Here is a 9,698-nt window from a genome sequence, read left to right on the forward strand (position 1 = left end):
CTTGCTTAGATTAATTCCAAGGTGATTTGCAAGTCCAAGGAGGTGATAGCAACATTGAGTATTGAATTGAGGAAGAAGAAATAGTGAAATTGGTGCAAGTGAGTGTAGAATTTTCTCCGATTAAATTAAGGTAAGATTTTATCATTTTATGGTATAATTAGATTAATGGTGTTGTAATGGAAAGATTAAAATTGTATTAGATGAAATTGGAAGTAAGAAATTGCATGAATTCGTTGTTATATGGAATGGTTGAGTTGAAAAGATTAAAAGTGTGGTTTATGTTCATATATTGTTGTTCGTGTTGTTGTCGTGTTGTCGTTGATATGGCTTCTAAATTTGGAAGAAGGAAGTGTATAACGTATCGTATACAAAGTGTATGTTGGTTTGTTTGGTGTATAATCTTAAATGTTAATGATTTGGATTGGAAAAGGATTAAGAAAGGTTATTGGGTTGTTTGAGTTGTTTATGGGCTGGATTGTAAGGATATGATATGAATATTTCTATTACTGTCGTTGTTGGTATTGCTGTGATAACAGGAGATTAATTGGAAGTTCGGGTTAGGCGAGTTATATAGGGGAAATGCTGCCCGATTTCCGTTAAGTTCTTAACTAACAAAAATCCTAATCAAGAAAGTATGAACTAAAGAATGATTCCTATAAGCGATTGGTTGTAGATTTATAAGCTAGAAAGTATAGTTTACTAACGATAGCGTTACTTTCATATTAAATAGGCTAAAGGGACGACGAAGCGAACTTGGTTACGGTTAACCTATAACAGGTATGTAAACCTTCTTTTTGGCATGATCTTTATGAAACAAACAGACGGCGTATATATATGACTCCAAAGAAGCTCCTATTCTTAGAGCCACTAGGATGGCTAATGTTCTTGATTCCCAGAACTTTCCTTATTATGTCTTGATACGTATCTATGATTTCTGAAGTTCTATTTGATATGTTCCGTAGTGACATTCGAAGGATACTTGATATGACTATTGTCCTGATTTCCAAATGATAGTTCGTTTGAATATTCTATTGAGTCGCAAATATAGTTTAGTTTGCATATGGTTGCTCACTACTCTGCTCGTGCATGCCTCAATACATCTTTCACTGAGTCCCGGGCCAGGATACGTTTTCGTGCACAGTTTCACTGCATTGTTCACCGAGTCCCTCACTAGAGGGCCGGGTACGGTATATATATATATATATATATATATGATGTGATGATGTGATGGTGTGAGGATGTGATGATGTGATGATGTGATTATGCCGCCAAGGATGGTATGTGGCGACCTTATTCACCGAGACCCATACTGGGCCGGATATGATATTGATATGCATGATTTTCATTTCATAAGGCAAGTGTATTGATATTTTAAAAGTCATACTTGCTTCTGGTAATCTCTATTTCAGTAATGATCCTCTTTATTGTATTTCATGCTTTATATACTCAGTACATATTCCGTACTGACCCCCTTTCTTCGGGGGGCTGCGTTTCATGCCCGCAGGTACAGATAGTCGGTTTGGTGACCCTTCAGCATAGGACTTCCACTCAGCTGTCTTGGAGAGCTCTGTTGTTCCGGAGCCTAGACTTTTGGTATAGATCTTATGATGTACGTATATGTTTACCCAGGGGTACGGCGGGGCCCTGTCCCGTCATATTTCGCTATCGATACTCTTAGAGGTCTGTAGACATATGTGTGGGTTGTGTATAAGTTTGTTCAGCTGTGTTTATACGATGTGCTATGGATATGTTCGTATGTAGTGGCAGCCTTGTCGGCTTGCGCATGATATTGATATGTAGTGGCAGCCTTGTCGGCTTACGTATCATTTTATGATTTAATCAGTTGTGACTCCTCAGGAGACAGTTATCTGGACATATATATGATGACGTTATGAACCTTCAGAATTCTTTTGCAAGTTTCCACATTGTTCATAGTTTCAATTTGGCTATATCTAACAGGTACGTATATGAGTGTCCAGCTCGGGCACTAGTCATGGCCCATGGGGTTGGGTCGTTGTTGACACCCAATTTTGTCCCTCTTTTATTTAATTTACTCGGGTTTCTAAATTTACTGACAAGCTAAATACTTTATTTTTCACAATATTTTATTGCTACTATTATTAATATCACTACTTTTATTTTCAACATTATGAGCATTACTTTATCACAAATTTTAAACGGTTAGTCATCGTTTCATTTTCGGGTTTGGAATCGTTAAATTAGTTACAAGACAACACTTTGTAAAATCTTTATTGTCTTTACATAGTATATATTGTACTAGTTATTAAATTAGAAGCCCAACAATAATTAAATAAAGGAGGAAGGATCAACAATTTTCAGCCAAATTAATGACCCGAAATACAAATACAATATTATTTCCCTACCCAAATAAACAACCCACATTTTCAGCCCAAATTATAGCCCACAACGTCCAACCCAATTCCATTTTTTTTTACCCGACCCGGTCCGGCCCAATCCCCTTATTTTTACCCTAAATCCCTAATCCTTTCTCTTTCCTTCCTCTTTCTCTTCACAGCCTCCCTTCTCCCTGATTTCCTCTCCTCTCCTCACACTCCCTCCACTCACCGCTGTCCCCCCCCCCCACGCCTCACGTTCCTCTCCACTTCCCCCTGTTCCCCGCTCCTTTGTCTCTCTCATACGCTCCTCTTCATCCTCACTCTATAAATGAAGAGGGGTTTTTGGAACGAAAGGGGGGGGGGGGGGGATTTTTTTGAACGTTTCTGAAGGATCTGGAACCAAAATTCCCTACAAAACACAAGTTTTAATCATCAAAGATTGCCTTACTCGAAAAAGAACAGCCAACAATCACTCTATTTTTGGTTGGAAACTTTTGTTACTTTAATCGGGTTCTTCGAGTTCGAGTATAAATCCGAGACCTCGACGCCCCGTTCACTGCACCTATAAAAGGTCGGTAAACCTTTTTCTCTTTCTTTAGTTTGGTATTTTTGCGTGTTTAGTTTAATTTGTGTCCGTGGGTTGTTTAACATTTAAGTTAATTGTTGTTTAGTCTAGATTCACTGTTTTCGTAAGATATAGAATGTAGCCATATGCTCTGTTTGGTCAGTTTAGTTGTATGTTGTTGGTGTGTTTATATGCAAATAAATAAGCCAAGAGTAGTCTCCAAGTTTATACTGTATTCGGTGTCAGTTTAGTTTCGTTTTTTGAGGTCCTTATTCGTATGAGTACGTCGTTCAGTTGTTTCGACAATAGGTAATACTTGATCTTGTTCTTCCTTTTTTTTGTTCGACATTAGTTAGATTGTAGGAAAATCACGTCTTTGGGTGTTGTGATATGTTTGCATAATATACGTCGGAACTTTGGAGGAGTATGTTTAAGTTGTTTTCTTTGTGTTTAAATCCATTTGATTTCATAAACACTCAATATATGATCGCTTTGGTTGGTTTAGTTTAGTGTATGAGTTAGTTCGTTGCAAGTTGTGAACCCATGTCGCCATAGGGATTGAGTAATCCAGTTCACTAGACTAGTATACGAGTGTATACACACTGTATACAAAAGCAACATATTATTGTATCCTGGACCATATTTGTTGTGTGGCTGTTATTGACTAAACTCAATTTTCATACTCTGCCTGTTTGACAAAAAGCATGAATCAACATTTAGTCCCTTATGCTGTAATGGGTATGTGATAGCAGCAAGAATCTTTATGTAGATTAAGTTTGTTTGGCTGGCTATTGTTGCTTTTTTTTTAGTTGGTTTAGTTTACCTCCTGTGCCAAAACTGTTCAGTTCATTATAGAAGCTATGCCCCTTTAGGTGTTCGATAAGTTTTGGTGGAAACACAATGCCCACAGCATGCCGTATTTTGAAGTGTCCAAATCAGTCTATCTGATTCCTTTCTAGTTCGAACTATTTATGTGTCGGTTTCGTAAGCATGTTCATGTTCAACCAGTCAAACACATTCATGCATTAATTTAGTTTGTTAATGCTTTGACTAAGGTTTAAGTGGTTGAGTTAAAATGATAGCATGGTCTTTGCTGTCACACATGTGCAATCTGTTAGAATGTCTCATAGTATATTAGGTGTCGTATTCTAAGTGGTGCCTCATGTCGATTAGAACTGAATTACTATCCTTGGGCTGAAAATCTGTTTTTTCTTGAAAATAGGAGGGACAATCATTTTTCTGTCTTGTCTCACGCGTGAAATTTATTATATGACAAACAATAGAAGTGGGAATCATCATTGGAGTCCATGATTCCCCACTTACACTAAAATACAATTTATAAAGTCTACCTAACATTCTCCCATTATTTATAGCTATATAGCTTTACTTTGGGAATAGAAAAAAATAAAATTAAAATAAAACCAACATTCTTTCTTGCCTACCTAATCCCAAATTTTGGGGTTTTGTCTTTAAGTAATTGGATGATAGTGGCATGCAGAGGCTAATGTTGATGATAGGATGTTTTTGATTAGTTATATATATAATATATATATATATTCTTTATTTCTTCCAACATGCTCAAATGATTTTTTTTTCTTAGAATGTTTTTCTTTGGAGAAAGGGTAAAAAGTATGTATTTTGAGAGTAGACAACGCGTGCACTTCATCTATGTTCTTACATATGTAAACATACAAAAAACAATTCAAAGTTATATGCATTCATAATACAAAAAATAATTACATTGTGGCTGTAACTTTAAGCAAATTTGTGCAACATCGGGAAAACGGAGGCAAAGGCTTTCCAATATTAACCTTCTATACATCCTTATGAATGCATATACATGAGATATATCTAAATATACACGGTATATACATAATCTACCTATTTGTTTTGAATGTATATTTTACATGTTTAGTCTTATTTATTAATCACATACTAATTCTTTTCTTTTTATTTTTTATGCATGACTATCACATACGAGTCCCTCGGACTTGTCCCCTTCCACATTTGGCGTTGGGCCAACAGCCCAACATGATCTCCACCATATCAGCATAACCATAACACTGACAGCAAGCAGAAAGTGGGCTGAGCCCATTTAAATCATTTTACTTTTTATTTTATTTCTGTGTGCATTTAACTTGTATTGTATGACTAACATTTGTGCTTGTTAATTAAGATGAACTTTAGTAGCATTAAGGGTTTTAGTTTAGTAATGGGTAGTTAATTCCATAAATTACATTCACTTCTATTTTTAAAACTATTTATAGTATCTATAACATTTATTTGAGTAATTGATTTTCAAAATAGCATGACTATATCTTTTGGCTAAGGGAATCATAATTTATGTTTACTATCTTAGAAGTTTAAAATGTCACAAATCTTACACTAACGTTAGCTTATTCTAAGAAATAAAAAGCAAATTAGTTTCAACGGATAACCTTTTCACTTTAGTTTCTTTCCAACACTTGAAATACATATTTGTTTAAAACAACCTTCGCACAATATACATTAAACTAATAGTCTTTCTATGAAACTTTTAATTTTTTTTTAACATTAATGTTACATTAACTCTTTTAATTTGTGAGTCGGCATAACTCACTTTTTCCAAATACATATAAACATTACATGTTCCGCTTCTTTTAGTTTATTTTAACTAAACTCTTTATGCAATTACCAATTTTACTTTAAACAACTTTATCAATAATTCACAAAAAAATCATTTTTTCTTTCTATAATGCTACATTTATATTTAGCCTAATTAAATCTTAGTTCGGTCGGTTAACCATTGTTAATGGGTCTTAAAGGATGCCTAATACCTTCCCTTTAGACTAATTGAACCCTTACCTAGAATCTTAAGTTTCGCAGACCTTAAACAGAGTTAACTTTAAACATAACCTTAATAAACTTTAGGTGTGCTAATTCACCATAAATAATTAGGTGGCGACTCCTTAAAATAAACAGAAAATAGGAATCACCAATATGTCGTACTTCTAATTTAACCCGGTTAAAATGGGGTATGACAGCTTGGCGACTCTGCTGGGGAACTCACACTTAGGTTCTAACCATAACGGACTTAGTTTAAATAGGCTTTGTGTGCTTATTTTAATTAATTTATTTATTTGTTAACTGTTTTTACATGCTATTAATTGTTTGTTTGATATAAACTGTTTGTTTGATATAAACTGTTTATGTGTTACTTGCTTTGATAAAACTGTCATTCCGTTCATACTTCGTCCACTTCTGGAAAATTCACACTATCACACGTACACGCGAGGTGTGCTTTGCGCACCCGCAAATCTCTTTCAAAATTCCAATTTTTAGGAGAGTTGGCCTATGCGCGGGGTGTCCGAATAACGGTGACCGCGTAGCCTTCTCACTCGAGTTGTCCGCTCGGGAACCTTGCGTCCAGTAAACCCACTCTTAGTCAGCCTAAGATAGAGCTAAACCAACACTCTTTATTAAGAGCATACATTTCATGACCTAGGAGGTTTAATACCCTTGGTGTATTAAATCCATTAGACAACTTTACCAAACGTCCAAGCGGGTTCACGACCCCAAGTGACATTAAGCATACTTTATGTGCATGTTTGAAGGATAACTGTGCCTAAATATTGATTATTTGCTCTAATTAATTAAACTTTAGGAGGGAGAGAATGACTAACGTTTTATGACAGGTATGGATTTGCATTGGAGTACAACAAATGACGCAGATTAAGAACATCACAAATGGAACTAGAAGTTAGGCATAGGAAATTTTATTTACTTTATTTAGATTAGGAAACACTTTATGTTGTATTCATTTGACATGTAATAAATATTACATTGTTTTGTACTTTATTTTTTGAGAAATAGAACTTGTTTAATTAATCAAAAGCAACGGGATGACGTATTATGGCACACTTTACCTTTCAAACAAACGTTAGGCCTACCTCTGGCACAAAGAGGTCACATGCATATTAGGACGCGTTATCGTTTGATATAATCGTTTACATTTGTTTGACAGCATGTTTGATTTTATTCTACGTGACTTTACGTGATCATGACTTTACCTAGATATGCTCATGAGACTAACATCGTTTATACTTTATGTTTCTTTTATCTTATTCCCCATAGAGAGTTGATTCGTGTTGACACTCGATGGCCGACCATCCTTACATCACAAGGTCAAAGACGTCATCGTTACCTGAACGTAGTTGGGTTGTTCAAGGAAATGAAATTACTATGTCTGATCCGGCCGCAGCTATTTCAACTGGTGTGGAAAATATCGTGATCTCTAGCGATCCGCCCGAGACTTCCGAACACGGAACTACTATTCAACGGGATGAACATATCGCCCACCTGACTCAAGAAATTGAGAATCTACGTGGAGAACTAAATCGGGTTAGGGACTTGACCAATTTATCCATCACACTCCAAAATTCACCTCCTGAACCTAGAAATACTGCACCAGACCCACCTCGTTTCCCCTCACTTGAATCTCCAGTTCCTGAGCATTTTCCTTCCCAAAACAATGCACCAACCAACGACAACTTACCTCCAATCACCCCCGCAAATCCACCAAATCCGTCATCCGCCTATACTCCCCCACAAAGTCAACCACCCACTTACACTAACTATACTTCTCCACAAAGTCAACCACCGACCTACAGTAACTATACTCCCCCACAAAACCAACCACCCCCCTACACTACCTATGTTACTCCTAATCCACCACCCGTCAACCCACCAAGTCAATCACTAGTTCACACTCCTTATGTTCCTTTGCCTACCAACACTAATCCACCACCTACGACTACTCCCCTAAACCCGTCAAATCAACCACCTACAAATACCACTTATAACATACCACCTCCTATCCAAAACACTCCGACCGTCCAAACTTATCCAACCCAGCATCTACAAGGGGCACATTTTGTCACTCCAAATACACCGTATGTGCCTCCGGTATATGCCGCAGAAACACAAGCCTTTACCAACCCAGTAACGGTCAGGTTCCAACCCGAGGTGGATCAATACGAGGAAATGGAAAAAGAAGCAAAAGCAAGGGCAGACGATATGTTGCTAAAAGAGATTCACATTCTCAAAGAAGCAATGAGAAACCTTCAAGTTGCTAGGGGAACTAAGAGTGTAGAATACGAGGATCTCTGCGTTCAGCCTGATGTCGATTTGCCCGTAGGCTACAAGCCGCCAAAATTTGATACATTTAATGGGACAGGCGACCCTCATACACACTTAAGGGCTTATTGTGACAAACTGGTTGGAGTAGGTAGAGACCAGAACATAAGGATGAAGCTCTTCATAAGAAGCTTATCTGGCGAAGCTCTTACTTGGTATACACAACAGGACGTCCGTAAATGGCGTGGTTGGAGTGACATGGCTCAAGACTTTATGGACAGATTCAGTTTTAACACCGACATCACGCCAGGTAGAGTCTACATGACTAAGTTAACCAAGAAGTCGACTGAGACGTTCCGCGAGTATGCGTTACGCTGGAGGTCAGAAGCGGCCAGGGTTCAACCTCCGATGAATGATAGAGAAATGACTGCTACCTTTATTGAATGCCAGGCTGGAATATTTTATGAGAAAATGATAGGTATGATGGGACAAAAATTCACAGAAGTTGTCCGAATGGGAGAAGCCTTAGAAGAAGGAATCAAATCGGGAAAGATTCAGGATCTTATTGCTCTGCAAGCAATAAACAAATCTATTCAATCTGGTTCTGTCGGCGGGGTTAAAAAGAAGATGTCACTGCAGTCATGAATGTCCAAGGGCATGAGCCGAGCCAAGCCATTACATACTTTAACCACCCACAGCAACCTTTCTACCCTTACCACTACCGTGAACCCTACCAAGCTCCACCATCTCCTTACCCTGTCTACAACGCCCAAGCAAACTATTACCAACCCCGAGCACCTCCACATCAAAACCCACGACCATATCGACCCGTCCAAGCTCCAACTTACCAAAATCGACCACATGTTATACCCAGAGCCCGTCCAAATCCTGACACCAAAAACACCCGTAATTACACTCAGTTCGCTGAACCCTTGGCTCAATTGTTTGAAAGAATGAAAGCAGCGGGCGTAATACAACCGATTGAAGGGAAAATTCCCGATCCTATCCCAAAATGGTTTGATGGTTCCAAGCGCTGCGCATACCATTCTGGAGTTGCTGGACACGCCACTGAAGATTGCTATGGACTTAAAAGCAAAATCGAAGCCCTGATTAAGGAAGGAGTAGTCCAGCTCGCTGAAGCTAAGCCCAATGTGGTCAACAATCCTCTACCTGCTCACGAAGATACCAAGATCTGAAAGAGTCCGGTGTGTCAATAGAAAGGATGAAAAGGGGGCATGTCATCAACTTCCGTCGCTCCCGTGGGAACAATCCAAAGACAAACACACATGAAGACTACTGCTACAACTACTCACAACACCAAGGCACTAACAATACGGGATGCTGAACCAGGAGAGACTATGAAGGATTGGACTGTTACTCCGTCTCTGATTCGCCGGTAGTTTTGGTAGACTGAACATGTAGTGAACTTGTTTTTTTTTTAAATTGAGGCCTTGAATCGTACCCAAAACTTTTGTTTGTTTTGCTTCATCTTTTGGAAGCTTAAATTGCAAAAACTATGAATGCATTTCTGATTTTCCTTAATCATCTATTATTGTTATTTTCTACTTTATTTATCAAACTGCCAACTCTACGATTGTGACATAAAATGAACGAATAAACAACATATATCTCAAGAGAGTAACAAAGAAAACTCGAGTACA

General features: G+C 37.8%; 1 long non-coding RNA gene across 1 annotated transcript; it reads left to right on the forward strand.

The window, feature by feature from the left end:
* The first annotated feature begins 2,826 nt into the window (after positions 1-2,826).
* LOC132635799 (uncharacterized) lies at positions 2,827-6,814 on the forward strand. The gene is made up of 2 exons (XR_009580752.1): positions 2,827-2,928; positions 6,597-6,814. It is a non-coding gene; the product is annotated as an uncharacterized LOC132635799 (long non-coding RNA).
* The last annotated feature ends 2,884 nt before the right edge of the window (positions 6,815-9,698 follow it).

This window comes from Lycium barbarum, chromosome 4 (assembly GCF_019175385.1).
Source record: "Lycium barbarum isolate Lr01 chromosome 4, ASM1917538v2, whole genome shotgun sequence".
Lineage (NCBI taxonomy): Eukaryota > Viridiplantae > Streptophyta > Magnoliopsida > Solanales > Solanaceae > Lycium > Lycium barbarum.